General features: G+C 36.8%; 1 protein-coding gene across 1 annotated transcript in view; it reads right to left on the bottom strand.

Annotated features, from left to right (window-relative positions):
- CRB1 (crumbs cell polarity complex component 1) overlaps positions 1-21,862 on the bottom strand; it is a 312,251-nt gene that overhangs the window by 137,221 nt on the left and 153,168 nt on the right. The gene's annotated exons all lie outside the window — the stretch shown is intronic.

The following is a 21,862-nucleotide window of genomic DNA, read 5'->3' as shown; positions in this document are numbered from 1 at the left end:
TTTGGGCATGCACATGGGAAATTACAGGAACAGTAGAACAGCTGTCATTCACAAAGAATAATTGCATTAAGCAGTCTGTGACTTTGTATTAGAAGGGAAGCAAGCCATGTAATTCCTAGAATGATACCATTAGGAATGGCAATTTTTAAGTGATAATATGACATTTATTGTCTAAAAGATACCTGATAAAGTGGTTAGCACTCAGGAAAAAGGCATTTTGAAATCTCCCTATACTGTGTTATTCATTTGTTTGACTAGCATTTACTAAGAACCTATTATGTGCAGATCTTTCTTTAAGAACTTTAGCTACATAAGTTTTTCCAATGATAGATCTCTATTGTATTGTGAGAGAACTTGCTTTTCCTTCAGAAAAATACCTTGTGAATTTCATAGGCTGCTTTAATTGTTAACACCAAGTCATTACCTCACTTTAAGTAAGTCCTAAACAAAAGTTCAAACCAATATGAGGGACAAAGCAAGGAGATTATTCATACACAAAAGAGTTGTTGTTTTTTGCCCTTTGATCTTGAAAAGGATCGGGAGGTGATGTCATGATTTGTAGTGAATTGGATCTAAGTGAGGCAGCGCTGTATACATAATCACACATATGTGTATAAGTGTATTCATACATACACACATCATATATATATATACACATATATAAATCTCAAATATATATACCTCAAATAGCATATGTGAGTAAAAAGACCTAGAGGACAAGAAAAATGCAGGAACAATTCCTATTTTAGAATTGGATATTTCTAATGAAAAATAAACAAGAAGGAAATTATGGATTTGAAAATAATGTTAGAAAAACTATATTCAATAAATCTATGGTTATAGTGGAACAGCAATCTTAAAGACACTTATTTTTCAAGGTTCATATGAATATTGGGCATTATCAGACCTCACATTATATTATAAAGCAATAAGCTATTAAGTACTAGATTTTGGAAAAATCCAGATAAGTAGAAGTGGAATAGGTAAAATAAGCAAGCACATATAAGACCTTGGCATTTGAAAAGTCAGGAATACAAACTATTATGGAAGGAGTTTGGGACCTGGAGTCAAGAAGACCTGTGTTCAAATCCTATGTCAACAAAATTAAAACTAAGATAGACTTTGACCTTGAGAAGCTTACATATGGGGTGGGAGGAATGAAAAAACATTTATTAAACTTTTACTGTGTGCCAAACACCAATGCTAAGAGCTAGGGAAACAAATGCAAAACCAAGACACCCCCTGACTTCAAGAAGCTTATACTCTAATAAGGAGAGAGAATATATGGGGAATGATGAAAAAGGAGGGATATTTTGTTCTGGGAGGTTGAGTGGAACAAGTCCTCTCCAGAAGCAAAGATAGTTTTAATTTGATTATAGTTCTTAGAGCAAATGGTAGGAAATAGGAGAGGGCAGGGTAGATTATGTGGGAGGTATGGAAGGTCAGAAAAATGGGAGAAGTAAATAGAAATTCAGAGATGAGTGATGCACTTCCTCCTTGGCATGGTGTCCAAAGGTCTAGTTTGGAAGAGGAAGCAGCAGCAAGAGGGGCAAGGAGAATACATACTTAATGAACATGTACATATGTATTCAAATAAGTAAATACAAGATTATCTGAGGAAATAGGGAATGTTAAAAAATTAGGGATATCAAAAAGATTTCATGGGGAACTTTAGCCTTTAAGGAACAGATCAGGAGAAGCAGAGATAAGGGCAAAGTATATTCCAGGCACAGGGATATAGAAATGCATATGCATGGAGGTGGGAGATGAATGTAGTACAAATGTATGGAAATATGAGATGAAAGCTGAATTCTGGGAACAGCTAGTAGGTTTTGTTGCAATGTAGAAAGTGTTAAATGGAGTAATCTGGTAATGTTTGTAAAAGAATGCTATGGTCAAATAGTAGAGGAATTTGTATTTTATCCTGGAGGAAATAAGAAGTTACTGAAGACTATTATTTCTCTTTCTTACATAGCCTTCCACAGTACTTTTATGTACATTATGATATTTAATTGTGGATTTGGGGGGATTTTATGGGTATTTATTTACTTTAAATGGATGAATACATAAAACTATGTACCAGTGGTTAAAATCTTGCTAGCAGCACTTCTGTAAATTTCATCTTTCAGAATTGAGATTTATATATTCACTTGGGGTTCAATTCAACCCAAGCCCTGCAGGAAAATACTTCCACATGTTTAAAAAAAACCCAAGAAGAACACAACCGAATCAGCATTTAAAAAAAACACTATTGATCTTTTTCTAGTGCTATAGTTCAAACACAGTGGCTTTCAAATAATCCTTCAGGTCATTACACAAGGATGTTTCTGGGTAATTTAAAACATAACTTCAAATTAAACCACTTGCTTTCCTAGTGGCAATTTTCTTTGTATCACTCTTAATATTGTTCTGTGGCAAGACTCATAATTCAGTTTGTATACCTGTTAATTGCCACTGCTACTGATAGGGGCCAAAGTAATTTAGCTTGTGGCTGTGATACCAAATATCCAGAATAAAAAAAGTTCAATCAATCATTCAGATGTTTCTAAGTCTCCAGATGTTGGTCTATGGAATATCTGGATGTCTGAATGATTTTTGGATAATGTTTTATCTACATATTTTCTGTTGTATAGGGCCATTAAAGTACCCACAGTTAAATCCACATTCACAAAATAATTGAGCCATTTAATTTTTGAGCATTCCAAAGATGAATTACAAAATCCTCTCTAGAATAGTTATTCTTATGTAACATGATGCCATTTCTTTTAAGTTATCTTTTTTTAAAAAAAAAATTACAATGGACATATAAATTGAATGCAGGTACAATGAGTGAGCAGCCTCTCTGTAGCTACTCCCCTAAGAATTCGTTATAATTGTAAAGCATGTTCACAGAACTATATTGAACAACTATAAATCTGCTGGAGCTTGTTAACAGCTCATTACAAAAATGAAAAGCCACGTGACAGAAACAAACACAGGATCATAGGGACTTGCTATACCAGTAAGAAAAGATGTGTGTGACACACACTCACACACACACACTCACACACACACACACACACACACACACACACACACACACACACACACACACCCTCCTTCTTAGTGAGCTTTGCAGACTTTGGATATATTATTAAGGCTATCGTTCTACCCACAACTCCTTTATCTAGAAAAGAAGTCACTCTAAGAACTAAATGCACTTTTAAGCACAGCCTGCCTTAGATTCAAAGGAGATGTAGAATAGGAGGACTACAACACAAGCAGGAAAGGTGGCAGTTATTGCTCCTTCAGGATAAATCATTGTCCTTTTTCTTAGGCTACATTTCTCAATCAGAGGCATGTGATAAAAATGTAGGTCAGCAAAGAGTAGGAATGGAGATAATGGCAGGATATGGATCTAATGCTCATATCACTTAAAAGGGTAATCAGGGCCTAGATAATGCTCCTAATTAGCATATATTATACATAGATCAGTCAAAAACTGATCACAGATGGCTAGTGTGAGACACTAAATAGGGGAGTTTCAGCCAACAGTCCCTAGCAATGTTAATGGGATTGGCAAAAACTAGCATTCCAAAGAAAGAGGGCAATGATGAGTTTTCTATCATAGACCCGACCTGGACACTTTTATAGTTCTGCACTTGGGATAGGCTAGATGAAACTATAATGAGAAAACATTTTTTAATTCAATTCAGTATTTATTGAGCACCTGTTATGAAAGGAATTGGGCCAGGAATTTGTGTATTTATAGTCTTGGGATTTATCATTGAACTTTCACTCCAGGACATTCTCATTTTATACCTTGGATGAAAATTGAAATTTAGTTTTCACGAAATGTCAGATATTAATTTCAGAAGTTATTTTCCCATTGTTTTGGATTATAAAACATTACTATTTCCAGAAAGTATAAAACACTAATAATTTACCTTAGTTAAGGTAAAATTGAGAGTACAAAGGGTAAGGAAGCAACTGATGAGGGTTATGGCAGATATTTTTCATGTTTCAAAGTCCATATAACTTGCTGGCATTTTCTCCCAACCCCTGTAAATAATATATATGCTGGTTTCCTTCTTCTCTTGACAATTTCTGGCTCCCTCATTTCCTTTTTCCCCTTTATTCATGGAAGAAAAAAGAAGAGCATAAGGGAAAGGGGGAAGTGGTAGGGGGAAAGGAAGAGTAAAAGAAGGGGAAAGGAAGGGGAAGAGAAAGGGAAGGGAAGAATAAGAGGAGGGTAAGGAGAAGAGATAGGGAAGGTAGAAAGGAAGAGGAAGGGAAGGGGGAAGAGAAATGGGAAAGAGAAGGTGAAGAAAAACTACCTAATACACAAATCAGAGTGCATAACACATACAGTCTCTGAAGGAGATACATAGAAGCATAACTCTGCCTTTAAGAAGCTTATAGTTTAATAGATAAACAACACAGAATTAACAACAAGATGAAAGAATATAACAAATGCTATTAGAAAATTACAAAAATGGCATATAATTAAGGATCATAGATTTAGATATAGGAGTTTGGAAGATGGATTCTTGAATAAAGGAGATTTCACATGGAGGTGGCAAAGTATAGGATGTATTCAGGGAATAACAAATAGTCTGAGGAATGAGAGAATTAGGACAAACTATAGACTTGCTCCTGAGCTCAAATCCAACTGCATCAACTGCCTTTTGGATATTCTTAACTAGATGACCATTAGGCATCTCAACATGTCCATGAGAGAACTCAGTATCTTTTCCCATAGAGCCACTCCTCTTCCAGACTTCCTTATTTCTTTTGAGAATATCACCACCCTTCATACCACCCCAGTTTACCATCCTTGGAGTCATCCTCAACTTTTCAGTTCTCTTAACTCTGTATTTCCAATCAGTTGTCAAGTCTTGCTGATTCTAACTCTACATTTTGTATCAGTTCCCTACTCTCTACTCTTAACATTCTACGCTTACTAACCTGGTTCAGGGTTTCATCATCTCCCATCTAGATTATTGTCAAAGCCTTCTAATTGTTCTTCCTGCCTCGTGTCTCTTCCCTATCCAATTCATTCTCCATATCTTCAGTAGACTACTTGTTCCCTATGATCAAATATGAAGTCTGCTGTTTGGCATATAAAGTCCTTTACAACCATATTCCAACCTACCTTTCAAGCTTTATTAGATATCAGTTCCCTTCATATGCTCTACAGCCTAGACAAATTGGTTTTCTTACTACTCTTCACACTCCATCTCATCCCTATACTTTTGTATTGACTATATTTCCCATGCCTAGAATATACTTTTTCAACTCCACTTCTTAGAATACTAAGTTTCCTTCAAAATTCCACTCAAGCACAGACTATTTTAAAATAAATCTTCCCCCAATTACATGTAGAGACATTTAACATTCACTTTTTTAAAAATTTTGAGCTCCAAATTTTCTCCTTGCCTCTTTTCCCCCCAGACAATAAGCAATTTTCTATAGGATATATATACACACACACACATACAATATACACATGTATATACATGATATAAGTGTGTTTATATAGAAATATATGTGTGCATACACACATATACATGTGTATATGTTTTAATATATGCATGTATATACATACACACATGTATACACATGTATATAGGATATATGTGTGTTTTAATATATAAATATGTGTGTGTGTATATATATATATATATATATATATATAAATCAAAGCATAGACTTTAACATGAGGACTCTCTAGCTCCCCCAATTGTTAGTGCCATAGTCCAAATAGATGGTAATAAGTTATTGAACTAGAGTAGTGGTAATGAAATGGAAATATAGAGACACTCTAGAGGCCGAATAAATTTAGAGCTGGAAAAGACCTTAGTAATCATATACTCCAACGCCCTTATTTCACAGATGAGCAAACTGCATTCTAGACAAGTAAAGTCACTTCTGCAGGTTCAGACAGATATAAAATAAAGAGGCAGTATTTGAACCCAGGTACTTTGATTCTAACTTTAGTTTGCTTTTCAGTGTACCTACCTAAGCAACAGTACTTAGCAGTAACTGAATCTGAAGGATGAGGAAGAGGAAAAAGTCAAGGCCAACTCCAAGGTTTCAAAATATCAAACAATGGTGCCATAAACCGAAATAGAGAGGCCAAGATGAAGAGTTGGTTTCATGGAAAAGAAAAGAGTGATGAATAGCATGCTGAACAGAATGAATTTGATTTAGTGATAAGATAGCCAAGTGAAAATGCCTAGTTGAACACTGGAAATGTGGAATTAGCACTCAAAGAAAGGTCAGTGCTGAGAACAAAGACTTGGGATTTATCAGGAGCTTTGATGATTTGGATTCACTACCTCTTCTCTGCCTCCCTTCTCAAGGATTATACAACCTTATCAAGTATGAATGGGAAGGTCTGACTGGCCAGCACTCAATGGCAGTGTCTGTTGCCACTGAAACTTTGATTCCAGAGTTGGAGGGAGAAGGAAAGGCAGAAGTAAGCTAGTGGGAGGGTACTCTGCTGAGATTTAGTGAGTGAAAATCTGGAAGTAGATTCTGCCTTGTTTCCTATGTATCCATGCTTTATGGTCCAGACAGACCCTCCAGAGGCCCTGTGGGTTCCATGAAACTACAGCCAGACTCAGGCAGAGGTGTTCACATGCTGGCATTACACAAACATTAATACCATCCTCATACCCACTATAATTCAGAGCAAGCAAACTACCTTTAAGAAAGTACATTTAAAAAAAAAAAAAACTTTTATTTTCCCTCATGGAGAGTTTGTGCCCTGTATTTCTGCTCAGGGCTTTGAGATTTTGCACTTTAATGGGCATCTCCTGACAATCAGAGATTGTTGTTAACTTTGTCCTGCAAGATAATGAATATGGGGAGTGATCAGCACATAGCAAATTCTTATTCCCGATGCTGTTGTGAAATGAAAATGTCCTTCTTCATTAAAATGGAGAGTGAGAGGGCCCCCATGCATCTGATGATACATTCGGCAAGGCATTGATAAAACAATTTGAACTTCCTTTTTCACCAGCTGCACAACACATGCCCGGGAAAATAATCTCACACCTGCACCATATTAGCACCCCCAAATGCAGACTCCACCTGATGCAGTTGTCATGCTGTAAATCTCCCTACATCAGCCCTCCCTGCACAACATCTTCCCTTTGGATCAGAGTGATGTGTGACATTTCTCAGCTCTTTGAGTAGGGGGGAGAGGGAAACAGGGTATCTAAGTCACACCAACTGCTATCAGTGAGAGCCCTGGAAAGAAGAAACTATGTAAGGGGAGTAACAGGAGCATTTGGTTCATGTTACAGCTGTGGATTTACAGTGTATTCTCCTACATATCAAAACTTGTAACCTTTTTAACATCCCAGGAAAATGAGATAAAGCTGGATGACGTCCTGCTGTGACTCATAGTGTCAAGCTTGGATAATAGAGGTTGGCAAGATTTTCTAACAGAGTAAATGAGGACTTTTATTACCAAATGGGGACACCTCAGGGATTTCAGCCAATAAGCCTTCTGGCTTCTGCATTTAACACAACTCACAGCAAGGTGCAGAAAAATAGCAGAAATGACTTCTGATAAATCATTTGGTTGAACCTGGCTTTACAAGCTGGGATTCTGTCCCTGGAGGAATAGTTGACTCTAACTTTTTAGAATTAGGGTCATTAGCCTTTTCCCTCTCAGAGGTTTTGCTTTTGCTGAGTGACAAAACATTGTGATAACCTTTATTTTTTTATTTTTATTTTTAATTTTTTTGGTGGGGCAATGTGGATTAAGTGACTTGCCCAGAGTCACACAACTAGTAAGTATCAAATGTCTGAGGTTGCCTTTGAACTCAGATCCTCCTGAATCCAGGGCCAGTACTTTATCCACTGCACCATTTAGCTGCCCCAATAACCTTTAATTTCAACATTAAACTCTTTTATTCCTGATCTCCTTGGTCCCTATTGGGTTTCATCTTCTCCACTGGCTTGTTCTTCCCAGGGTGTTAAGTGTGGAAAATGAGAATGGGAGGGGTGGGATGTAGACAAGTTAGTACTATAGCTTTTTTAAAGTATTTTATTATTTTCCAGTTACATGTAAGGATAGTTTTCAACATTTGTTTTCATAGGAGTTTTAGTTCCAAATTTTTCTCCCATCCTCCTTCCCTCCCTCCTCCCCAAGACAGAAATCAGTCTGATATAGGTTATATATGTACAATCACATTAAACATATTTTTATATTAGTCATCTTGTGAAAGAAGAATCAGAGCACAAAGGAAAAACTTCAAAAAAGAAGGAAAAAACAGTCTAAAAGTAGAAACAGTATGGTTCAATCTGCATTCATAATCCACACTTCTTTTTTCGGGATGTCGAGAACATTTTCTATCATGAGTTCTTTGAAACAATTTTGTATCATTGCACTGCTGAGAAGAGCCAAGTCTATCACCATTGTTCATCACACAATGTTGCTGTTACTGTGTACAATGTTCTCCTGCTTCTGCTCCTCTCAGTCAGCATCAGTGGTACTATATATTTCAACTATGCAGAGGAATTTGTTCAACCTACAGTCATAGTGGACCAAGTGGCAGAGTTGACAAAGAGCTCTATTGAGGACTTCTCTGGCATTATATATGGTCCCTGAAGGCAAGGACTATCTTGCTTTCTCATAGTTGTATCCTCAGCACATACAATGCACTTAATAAACACATTATCAGCAGTCATTTTAAAAATTGTAAAGCTACTTTGGAGAAGTAGCTCACCTACACTTCAAGACAGCTAAGAATATTTTCTGGACAAATGATTATGAGTTCTGGAAGCTCAGATTTCTCTCCCTGCTCTCTTTGGACTCCTCCCTCAAACTTCATTGCCCTTTAATGGTCAGCTAGGTGACTCAGTGAATAGAGTACTGCTCCTGGAGTCAGGAAGACATCTTTATGAGCTCAAATCTGGCCTCAGACAGTTACTAGCTGTTTGACCCTGGGAAATTCACTTAACCTTGTTTGCCTCAGTTTCCTTATCTGTAAAATGAGATGGAAATGGCAAATCACTCCTCTATCTTTGCCACGAATACCCCAAATGGGGTCATGAAGTGTCAAAAATGAATAATACCAAAATGTACTCTAGTCCTCATCCTGATCTCTCCTATTGTACTTCTCTTCTTAATCCAGTATCCTGATGCATCTTTACTGGCTGTCCCTCATCTCTGCCAGCTTCCCTGGTTTCCTTCAGATTTCAGCTAAAACGTTACCTTTTACAGGAAGCTTTTCCTCCTCCTTAATGTTTAGTGCCTTCCCTCCAAGATTATCTCCAATTTAGCCTTATATATCTTGTTTATATATAGATGTTTCCATGTTGCCAGGCTAATTAACTGTGAGCTGCTTGAAGTCAGGGACTACTTTTGCCTTTCTTTGTAGTCTCCATGTTTAGCACAGTGCCTGCCACAGAGTAGGTACCTAATCAGTACTTACTGATTTGTTTTGATTTGATGGGAGTTGGTACTAGCCAGCTGGATTTCAAATTGACTGGAACAAAAATAAATCAAAGCCTGGAGGCTGAGGTCCTTAGGAAAAAAATCAAAGTTAGTCCCATTCCATTGACTCATAGCAACCATAGTTTGAATCCTTTCCCCACCACAGAGCCCATCATTCTTGTATCTTAAGCCATAGTCCAGAAAACGAAATCTCATTCTTTAACACAGTTTGGATTATATGACATTTTCTAATGTAATGGAAGGAGGCATTAGCTGGCTCAGGAAACAACTGGGTAAAGAAAAAGAGCTGAATCTTTTCATGTTCCTTTACAACTCCACTGTTTTATTCTAAACCAACACTCCAGGGAGCTCATCATTGGCCATTCTCAGCTGGTTCCTGGCACTGGTCTCATGGAGCCCCTATCTACACGTACCCCATGGCTACATACAAGGCTTTTCTTCTTAGTCTGAACTTCAGTTGGATGTTGAGATGTGCTTTCTTTTTAAAGGCTAGTCTCAACCATTTGGCTTCATGAGTAATTCATCTCTATTCTCTGCTGTTTTCTGTATTTTAAGAAACCTAAGATTGTAGTACATGCATGCCTGATAGACTGCCCAAGCACAAATTGCACACTGTTCTTAGAATCAGAATACTAATTTAACTCATAAATGCTTCCCAGGAAAAATTGTACAAAAAATATTTATAGAAACTCTTTGTGGAGGCTAAGAATTGAGAATCAAGGGAATGTCCATCAATTGAGGAATGATGGAAGAAGCGGTGCTATATGATTGTGGTGGAATGGTCTTGTGCTATAGGAAATGACAAACAGGATGACCCTAGAAAAATCTGGAAAGACTAATGAACATCGATGTATAGTGAAGTGAGCAGAGCTGGGAGGACATTGTGCATAGTGACAGCAGTATTGTTCAATGAGCAATTGTGAATGACTTAAATACTCTCAGCAATGCAATGATCCAAGAAAATCCCAAGGAACTAATGAGGAAGCTTACTATCCACTCCCATAGAAAGAACTGATAAAAAGAGCACTTGTGGATTTTACATATATAACCTGCTTGCAATCTTGTGGAGGGGGGAGGAAAGGGAGGGAGGGAGAAAAATTTGGAACTCTAAATTTTATGAAAATGAATGTTGAAAACTACCCTTATATGTAACTGGAAAAAAATAAAATAAATGTTTGTTGATAAAAAAAATAAAAATAATAATTGCTTCCCAGGAGCCTTTGCAGTAAGGAAGATCAGCTTTAGGCCTGAGCACCTTAGTCTTAAGTCTTTATCAGGACTGTATTACTTGGCCCTCATCCTTCTACTCTATCCCCTTTGTACTTTTCCAGTGTACCACTTGAAGAAATAACACCAATACTCTTAGCAAGCATACATTTTGGTGCCCCATAAGATCAAGATACAGAATTTTTTGGGAGCTTGAAGCTTTGTCCTTGACAAATTATGTGCACATCATAACCTGGCTCTAGCCTGTTTTCAAGACTTATTTCACAATGTTTGAGAGAGAGAGAGAGAAAAAGAAACTCTATGTTCCAGAAAATTGACCTACTTGCTATTTCCCTATTTGTTATGTTCCATCTGTAGTCTCTGTACCTTTGCAGAGCCTGTGTCCCATGACTGGAATGCTCTTCTTCTTCCTGACCTTCATCTCTTGGAATGCCTACTTCCCTTCAAGGGTCAGTTCAGTTGTCTTTCCTACACAAGGCCTTTCCTATTCTCCCTTCCCCCCTATTATTAGTACTCTTCCTTATCTCAAAACCACTTTGTTTTTCATTTGTATACAATAGGATTTAGACCTGGGATTTCACTGGCATAAGGAATTCCCACAGGAAAAAATCCTCTCCACTAATACAGGTTAGCACCTTCTCTTCTATATAATGTTAGAGAACTGACTGTGAAGTGACTTATCCAGTGTCCCAAATCCATATTCTTTTAAAGACTGAATTTGAACTCAGATCTTCTTAGCTCTAAGATCAGCTCTTCCTATATACTTTGTATTTGCTTATCCATGTGTATTTTAATCCTTCCTTAGAGTTTCACTTTTGTTTGTGTATGCTCACTATTCAGCACAGTTTCTTGCACATAAGTGTGTAATAAATGCTTGTTGAATTTAATTATTACTTAATTTGAAGGAGAAAAGTTGAGGGTGGAGGGAAAGTATGGATTTTCCATTTAGCAAATCAACCTGGAAGTATTTCCTAATTGCCCCAGGGTTCTAAAGTTGGCACTTATGCATGGACTTCACTATTTAACAAACATCTACCAGACACCAGCCATGAGCAAGGCTCTGTGCTGGCTACTAGGGATACAAAGGTGGGAAATGACATAGTCCCTGTCTTCAAGGGACTGACAGACCTAATGGGCATTGGGACTACTGGGATATAAAAGCTACAAGATGAAGCAGAATGTGGCAAGTATAAAGGTCTATACCAGGGTGGTATTAATATAAGAAGAAAGACTGAGGGCTGGGACATATAAGTTACGAAGGTAGAATCACCAAGACTTGGCAATAGATTAGATATGAGGAGTGAGAGAGGTTGAGGAGTTCAAAATGACCCATTGGTGGGGAGTGTGGATGATTGGGAGGGTGGTAGTGCCCTCCACAATAATAGAAAGTTAGGAAGAGGGAACGGCTTCCGGGAAAAACAGTGAATTCCATTTTGGACATATTGAGTTTAAAATGTCTATCAGAGGGGGCAGCTAGATGGCGCAGTGGTTAAAGCACCGGCCCTGGATTCAGGAGTACCTGAGTTCAAATCCTGCCTCAGACACTTGACACTTACTAGCTGTGTGACCGTGGGCAAGTTACTTAACCCCCATTGCCTAAAAAAAAAAAAATGTCTATCAGACATCAAGTTTGAGATGTCCAATAGTCAATTGGAGATGTGAGTCTAAGTTAGGGTTGGAGGAGGAAATTTGAGAAATACCAAGATAGGGATGATAATTGAATCCATGGAAGCTGATAAGATCATCAAGTAAAATAGCATAGATAGAGAAAAGGGGGAAATCATGCAAAAGAAACTGAGAAGGAGCAGTTAGGCATGTAGGAAGAGAGTCAGGAGGTGGTGAAAGGGATAGTTAATCAGTGAGGAGGTTATAAAAGGATTTCCTGGCAGTAGTGAGAGCCCAGGTAAGACTATGTAACATAAATTTGTAGTGGACTCAGTCTGCATGGTTTCGGACGTTTTAGCAGCCCATTAGGAAAAGTGGACAGTGGAACTTGGGAGTAATCCAAAACTGAGACTTGACAGATCAAGATTGATGATAGGGTGAAGATGATCAAGACTGATGCTAGGGATGACTTGGGAGAAGAGGATTTAAATTGGTTTATCAAGGAATCAAGATGGGAAAGGGAGGAGATTATAGCTAATGCCATAGGATGGTCTCAAAAAATTCAAGGGTGGAGACATTGGAGGTCATGGCGGGAAGAAAGAGTAGAGTTTGAAGTTTCAAGGCAGAGAGTGAGGTATAACAACTGCAGATTGTAATCATGGAATTTCAGAGTTCACAAGCATGAAAGTGGAACATTTGTGGGAGATGGCGAGATCAAGGCCATGACCAACTCTTGTTTGTAGCTGTGGTGGGGTGGAGAAGTAAGTCACGGAAAATGAGTAAGATGAGGAACTGCCAGGTTAGGATGTTTGCTGGAATGTTCTCCAGTAGGAGTCGGGGAGGAAAGAAAGCTCTGAGCTAAGCACTGAACACATAGATTCAGGGAGGGATTAGTCATAAGTGAAGCAAACTCCAACCTCAGAAGGTTTATTTTGAAATGAAGGTAACAATGGGGGGAAAAGGGAAAGGAAAGAACTTGTGGTTAGGATGAGGGGAATACAAGAGGGGCAGGAGAGAAGAAGCAGATTGCATCAGGCACAGACCACAGTGCTGAACATATTATTCATCACCCTCATAAACAAATGCAGAAAAGCAGAAATATTGAGCACATTCTTTAGTGAATGCAGTTCAAGTAAAACAAATGATCTTTAATAAATGGCCACTGGAGAAAAGATTAAAAATTAGTCAAAAACTAAATAACTTAATTATAAAGAATTGTTGAGCGAAAGAACAACCACAGGAAACAGCAGATAATTTCATCTAAGAAAAGGATAACAATGAGAAAACACACCAAAATTGGGGGATATAACCAAAGCAGGTGATAGGGGAAAATCACGTTTAAACATTTTCATAAACAAAAGGGAGAAGAGGCAACTAGGTGGCGCAGTGGATAAAGCACCAGCCCTGGATTCAGGAGAACCTGAGTTCAAATCTAGACTCAGACACTCTACACTTACTAGCAGTGTGGCACTGGGCAAGTCACTTAATCCTCATTACTCCACAAAAAACAAACAAAAAAATAAAATTAAAATTAAAAATAAACAAAAATAAAATATTTTGAAAAAAAGGAGAGAGAGGAAAAACAAATGAACTGGGCATGCAACTTTAAAAAATATTGCAAAAAGCAAAAATACCAAAATAGAAATTGTGAAGATTAGAGATTTAAGAAATTGAAAGAAAAGGATTAAATTATAAAATAAAATTAGTAACTAGTTTTTTAAAAACACACACTAATACATATATACATACATACATTATAGAAAATAGATAAACCATTGGTTTATTTGTGTTTTTTTTAAAGAAGAAAACCAAATTGCCAGATGAAAATTGAATTTTTTTTAGAACAAATGAAGAAAGGGGAAAGGTGACTTAGCACACTTTACAAATATAATCTCATTTGAGTACTAGCCCTGGATTCAGGAGAACCTGAGTTCAAATCTGGTCTCAGACACTAGCTGTGTGACCCGAAGCAAGTCACTTAACCGTGACTGCCTTCCCCCCAAAAAACCCCCAAGTGAATATTATCTTATTTGCTCCTCATAACAACCCTGTGAGGTAGGTGCTGTTATTAGCCCCATTTTATAGTTAAGGAAACTGAGTCAGACAAAGATTAAGTGACTTTCCCAGGGTCACACACTTAGTAAGTGTCTGAGGTCAAATTTGAACTTAGGTCTTCAAAATCTTACTTCAGGGGGCAGCTAGATGGCACAGTAGATAAAGCACCGGCCCTGGAGTCAGTTGGAACTGAGTTCAAATGCAGCCTCAGACACTTGACACTTACTAGCTGTGTGACCCTGGGCAAGTCACTTAATCCTCATTGCCCCACACAAAAAAAATAAAATAAAAATCTTACTTCAGATATGTATCAGCTGTGAACCTGGGCACTTCACAGATACTCTGTACCTCAGTTCTCAGAGGTCACTTCTAGCTCTAAATCTATGATTTTATAATTTAAAGTGTTCCTTTCCTTTCTAGGGTAATCTAGGATGTAATCTACCCAGATGCTCTGTGCTTTCATGCTTCTCTTTCTCTCTGTGGTCCTTGCATCAGTTTCATTTCCTTGACTGTATAAGCTTTGTTCTCATGAATAACTAGTTCAGTTGTTTGTGTTAATAAAGAGCTACCCCGCACTCTCTTTATCCATCTTCCTTTTTTTGTTGTTTAAAAGAAAGATCTCACTCAGAAAAAACTGATCTCTGTAATAATAATTACAATTCATAAAAGAGGAAATGGAGTATAGTGAAGAATACTATGTAACTTCTGTTCTGGAGGGCCCAATCCTCCTCCTATCCTTCCACCCTCTCTCTCTCAAAAAAAAAAAAAGTAAATCTAAACCCTTGACCCACTTCTTTGCATTTATCTCATTTTCTTTTGTATCACATTTATCTATATGTTCTCCCCAGAACTTTTGTGAGTAATATTATATGTATGTATGCGCATATATGTGCATGTGTTTGTATTATGCAGGTGTATGTGCATTATTCATGTGCATTCTGGGCATCATACACATTATATGAATGTGCATTATGCATGTATGTGTACATTATGCACCTGAGTGCATGTGCATATGCATATGAGTATGTTGTGTGTGTATGTGTATGTGTATATGTGGAATGAGTAAGTCAATTTGGCTGAACAGAATGTATGGAGGGGAGTAATTTGAAATAAAGCTGAGACATTTTGTAGGAGATCCACCGTGGATGACCTTAAATTAATTAATGAATGTTCATTTTATCCTAAAGGAAATAGGGAGCCACTAAAGGTTTGTTTGTTTGCTTTAAAGTGGCATGGTCAAACCTAGACTTTAAGAATATTTAGGACAGTAACAGACATTGTGTGGTGAACAATGGTGATAGACTTGACTCTTTTTAGCAGTACAACGATCCAAAACAATTTCAAAGAACTTCATCATAGAAAATGTTCTCAACATCCAGAAAAAAGAATTGTAGATTATGAATGCAGATTGAATTATGAATGCATACTGTTTCTACTTTTGGGCTGTTTTTTCCCCTTCTTTTTTGAGATTTTTCCCTTGTGCTCTGATTCTTCTTTCACAATATAACTAATGCAGAAATATGTTTAATGTGATGGCACATATATAACCTATATCAGACTGCTTTCTGTCTTGGGGAGGAGGGAGGGAAGAGAAGGTGGGAGAAAAATTTGGAACTAAAAATCCTATGAAAACAAATGTTGAAAACTATCCTTATATGTAACTGCAAAATAATAAAATACTTTTATTAATTAAAAAAAGAATATTTAGGGAGCTGTGTGGAAGATATGACATAAAATGGAGAATCCACTTAGGGGAAAAGAATAGGAGGCTGTCCTGGTGAAAGGTCATGAGAGCCTGAACTAGAACAATGGCTATGTGAGTGAAAATAAAGAAATGAAAATGAGCCTGTAGGGATAGAATTGTAAAGATATAACAAATAATTGGATATAAGAAGTAAGTGAGAGAGGGGGCAGCTAGGTGGCATAGTGGATAAAGCACCGGCCCTGGTTTCAGGAGGACCTGAGTTCAAATTTGGCCTCAGACACTTGATGCTACCTGTGTGACCCTGAGCAAGTCACTTAACCTTCATTGCCCCACCAAAAAAAAAAAAAAAGAAGAAGAAGTAATTGAGAGAGGGAAAAATCAACATGGTTATCCCAAATCTGGAATTGATTACTGGAGCAATTGTGCTTGGGTTTTGTTTGTTTCTTTGTTTTTTGTTTTAATAGAAATGGTCCTTCATGAAGGAAGGAATGGTTTAGAGTGGAAGAGGTTTGGTTTAGTTTTAACTGTGTTGAGATCAAGATACTGACAGAAAATTTGGTTGAACTGTCCCAAAGGCAGTTGAAAGTGAATGACTAGCATTCTATTAAAAGATTAGGGAGGCAGTTAGGTGGCACAGTGGAGAGAGCCAGAGGCCTGAAGGCAGGAAGACTCATCTTCCTAAATTCAAATCTGACCTCAGACACTTACTAGCTGTGTGACACTGGGGCAAGTAACTTAATACTGTTTGCCTCAGTTCCTCATCTATAAAATGAGGTGGAGAAAGAAATGGCAAAATATTCCAGTATCTTTGTCAAGAGAACTCCAAATGGGGTCATAAAGAATGGAACATAACTGTTACAAAATACATAAAATGCTTAGATTAACAGAATAAGAAGTAAATAATCTAAATAAACCAATTGAACAAGCCATAAATGAGTTCACAAAGAAATAACAGGACCAAATGGATTTACAAGCAAATTCTATCCAGCATTAAAAGAATAATTAATTTCAAGATTACATGAACTTTTGGGGCAGCTAGATGGCACAGTGGATAAAGCAGGGGTCCTGGATTCAGGATAACCTGAGTTCAAATCCAACTTCAGACACGACACTTACTAGCTGTGTGACCCTAGGCAAGTCACTTAACCCTCATTGCCACAAAAAAAAAATAAAACAAAAAGATTACATGAACTTTTATTGCAAAAATAGGAAAGGAAAGGATATTGCCTAATTCCTTCTATGATCCAAATATGTTCTTCATTCCTAAATCAGGGAGATAAAAAGTGAAGAAACAATGGGAAAAGAACAATTATTTAGTGTTTACTATGTGTTGGTACTGTACCAAGCACTTTACAAATAAAAGCTAATTGGTTAGATCTGCTGAAGTTTCTCAAGAACTGGACCTTCTGGAGGGTGGGGGCAGAGAAAGCACTGAGAAACTGATCCCTGGGTCCCCCAAGAAATCTATTATTAAAATTATTTTCTCACAGTATATATCTATATGTACACACATGTATATACATACATATGTATACACATACACATATGTATTTGTAGAGACAGAGATAGAGACAGACAGATGAAAGGGGGGAGAGAGAGTAGGAGAGGAGAGATGAGAGCATGAGAAGCAGTATGGCAAAGTTCATAGTCAGTCCTTGAGTCAGATACCACATACTACACAGGTGGTCAAGACCAAGTCACCTGACTTTTCAATGCCCAGGAAGTTCTCTAAGACTGTAAGAGATAGATGAGTTACTTCTATGGTTTGGAGAAGGGAGTTGCGTACCAGACCAGAAATTAAGGACACTTTACATTGGATAAGGAATTGAGCACTTTGGTTTCTAGTCATGACTATACTACATACCATAGAAGAAATTACTCAATTGTTAAAATTAGGGTAAGTTTACTGCACTATTTCAAGGAATCCATGATTTCATTGGCATAGAATAATTCTTCTGTCATTATAGACATCAAGATGTAATCAAAATAGATATGCTTGATTACACTAAAAGAAAAAATTAGAACATAATATGATTAAAAGAAAAATAATAGATTGGGAATACATTTATGGCAAGTAAAAATGACATCTAAAACATGCAGAACAGATCTTAGGGGTTTTTTCTTATTTTTCTTTTTCATAGAGAAGGGTTTAACAGGAGACAAAGGAATCCATATAAATTTTTAAATGAGATATATTAGAATTTGTTAAAAAATTACAAAGATAATTCAAAGTATTCATATTAGACAAATGGTCTGAAGCAGAAACAAATTGTTAGTAATCACTTAAAAAATGTTCAACCTCACTAATAAAGTGATTTTTAAAAAGAATTGAAGTATCAATTCACTTATAAAATTGGCAATAAAACCCCAATGAAAAGCAATGATATTCAATAATTCAATGCTGGTGGAGTTGTGGAGAAACAGATACACTTATTCATTCCTATTGGAATTGCAAACATACACATATACATATACATATATGTATATATGTATATACACAGAGACTCCCTTATGAATTGTAGTGCCTTAAAAACAATCACTAACTGGTGAACCTGTCTATAATTAGCTAGGTTGATCCTCAGATGACAGTTATATCAGATAAAATGTAAAATATTTCCAGACCCAGAGTTTATGTTCCATTAGCACAGTCTTTGACAACTCAGGGTCACTTCCTTGCCACAATGAGGCATCTAAGTAAGATTTTATAGGAGCTACTGTGTGTACGTGTGTCTGAATGTATATATACACACATGCACATGCACATGCACATACATGTACAGACCATATATAAAATACTCATATACGCAGGTGCTTAATAATTTTTGTTGAATATCTATATGTACAGCATGTGTATATACATGTATATAGACATATGCATATGTAACATATACAGTCAGCCCAGTCTATATACGTATATGTACATGTGTATTCATATATATGATGTGTACAATTCAACAAAAATTCATTAAGCACCTACATGTATGTTTTTTACAGATACATATACATGTGAGGTATATACATAAAATTGAATGAGATGTTATATATAGCATTTTGCATACAAAACACTATAAATATGCAAGTTATTATTATATTTATTATATAGATTTAGACATATCCACATGGAGTTTTATGCTTTATATAAGGCTGACAGCTGTTAGGCATCTGAGGTGACTAGCCTGACCTTTTTAGGATTTTTTTTTTTGACATTGCTACTCTAGAATAACATGCTACCTTTGTGAAAAAGCCATATCTGCTTTCCCTCTGTAAGGTACTAAACTGGAGGGCAACCCAGCTGAGACCTGGATGCCTAACCCACTTAGATGGAACATTTGCATTTTATGCTAAATGTGTCTATATTATAAATTTCACACTTCTACACTTAGGAAGTTTTCATCATAATAAATACTATTTCCACATTTCTATTCGGCAGGTTCATTAACATTCCTGCATAAACTGAAAATGTTAAAATTTTAATAGCCTCCCAAGGGCTTTGTTTTGTGCAATGGCACCAAGGTTTCATCCTCTGTTGGGCATATTAAAACATCCCAATTTATGCTTCTAAGCAGGTCTAACTAAATAGCCGTCAGTCTATCCCTGAGCCTCATTCTGATATTCTTTAAGGGAATAAAACTCCTTTCATTTGCCCCCAGAGGATAAGAAAGTGACAACACATACTTATGAGGTGGATAAATGCTGTCCTAAGCACTCCATGCCATTCACAAAGTTTTAAGTGTTATGGCACCCTGGACACTAAGTATTGCATAGTTCACTCTTATTCATTCATTCATTTATTTAATTATTGCATTCATGACTTAGCAATGGCTCATTGTCATGACATTTACTCTTCTCTCTCCTGAGAACCATCCACAGGCTATAGGGAATGAAGGCGGCTGTCCTGGTCTCCGTGTTTTGAGAAGCCCCATTGCTGCTGATGGCTGGACAGTATTCAGGAATGGAGCCAGCTGGGCAAAAAAGAGACGCACCTACTAGTTGATAGTAAAAATGGCCTGGGCCTCCAATGTACACAATCAGCCCACTAAGAACCCCATGATAAAGAAAACAATCCTGGTGGGAGTACCCCTTGTCCTCTCCACTTAAATTCCTCATCTTGTTTTTCTATACTTTCTACATCTATTTTCTGATTTAGGAAAGAAGTAAAGAAACACACATTTATTAAGTGCCTACTATGTGCCAGGCTTTTATAAATATTGTCTCTTTGGATCCTCACAAGAACTCTATGAGGCAAGTGCTGTTATGATTCCCATTTTACAGTTGAGGAAACAGAAGCTGGGAAAGATTAAATGACTTGATATTGGTCATGCAGCCAGTTAAGTGTTTAAGTCTGGATTTGAATTCACATCTTCCTGACTCCAGGTCTAGTGATCTATCCAGGATATCACCTGATTGCCTCCATTTAAAAGTACTTTAAATATTCATTTCAATCTCATTTTACTTGCATAAAAATGATGGCCATGGGGATATGAATCCCACATTTTCTAATTTGTGCCAAACCTTGCTCTTGCCTAGGGAGGGTCCAGCTTTTGTTCTCCTAAAGCAATCTCATTTATAATTTTACTGCCCTAGATTCATTTTGTGGAATTTGTTTCAAGCTCTGATTCCTGAGTAAAAAAATCTCTCAACAAGATGTCCACTTTGTCTATATGGTGCCAAGACAATTAAATAAATCAGTGTGTGTGTGTGTGTGTGTGTGTGTGTGTGTGTGTGTGTGTGTGCATGCTCGAGCTGGGGTGGGGGTGGAGTATTCAAACTAGCTTTCAAAAATGTCTAAATAAGTGATTCCTGACCTGTGGAATTCAGACAATTACAAAGTATTTGTGAATCCATAAAGGCTGAATATATTACACACACTCACACACACATAAATAAATTACATATGGATATATATATATATGTATACAGATACATAGATCACACATATGTTACTTTCCCCCCAAACATAAGTAGATGTTATTATGATTAATAAAACTAATTTTAAAGTGCTACTGAATAATAGTTTTGTCATTAAATATTTGCTTAATAAATATACACTGAGTTCAACTATTCTCATGTTGGGCTTTATAAATTTTTTTTTAAAATGGGTCCTCACTCTTGAAAAAAACCTGCCAGTTATTTTGGTGCCATAGAGATACAGTCTGTGAAATTCAGAATGTCCACTTTGGTTTTCATAACTTATTTGCTTACTAGGTTTAAAAGAATTCTTTAAGGGAAAAAAGAGAAATGATAGTGGATTAGGAAACTAAAATCTCTAAGACCTAAATAGGGGATAACTGATCTGATCTCTGTAAGTAAGTAATCCAAGTAAGTAATACCTCTAATAATGCAAACTGCAACACACCCTTGCATGCTATATGGTTTTTATGCATGTCTGGAGAAATCTTCCACAGAGAGTTCCTAAAGAATGTTAGGGATCATTCTCCAGCTCTCTTGACACTTATATACCAATGGAGCCTGTAAACTATGGTCAATTATCCCTTCCTTTCACCATGTAATGAGGCCATCTCCCCGCCACCCCATTATTCATCTTTTTTCCAATTCTTTATCTCTGATTATATTCTTTATGCAGCTTTCCTTGCAAAATTATTCATTGATAATTTCCTATAGACTAATAATTTGTACCATGTATCCATGCCCTTTGGGCAGCCCTCAACTTTAAGATAGCGGCTGTATCAATCTGTAAATATGTTCGAAAATGTCAGTGTTAATAAACTGAATCCACTGTAATGCTATGAGAATTGAAACTTGATTTTTCCACTGATATTTTAAGGTGTTCACTTATATTCACAGCATTTTAGAGC

This window comes from Dromiciops gliroides, chromosome 4 (genome assembly GCF_019393635.1).
Source record: "Dromiciops gliroides isolate mDroGli1 chromosome 4, mDroGli1.pri, whole genome shotgun sequence".
NCBI classification, from domain to species: domain Eukaryota; kingdom Metazoa; phylum Chordata; class Mammalia; order Microbiotheria; family Microbiotheriidae; genus Dromiciops; species Dromiciops gliroides.
This window is presented reverse-complemented; position numbering and strand designations above follow the sequence as displayed.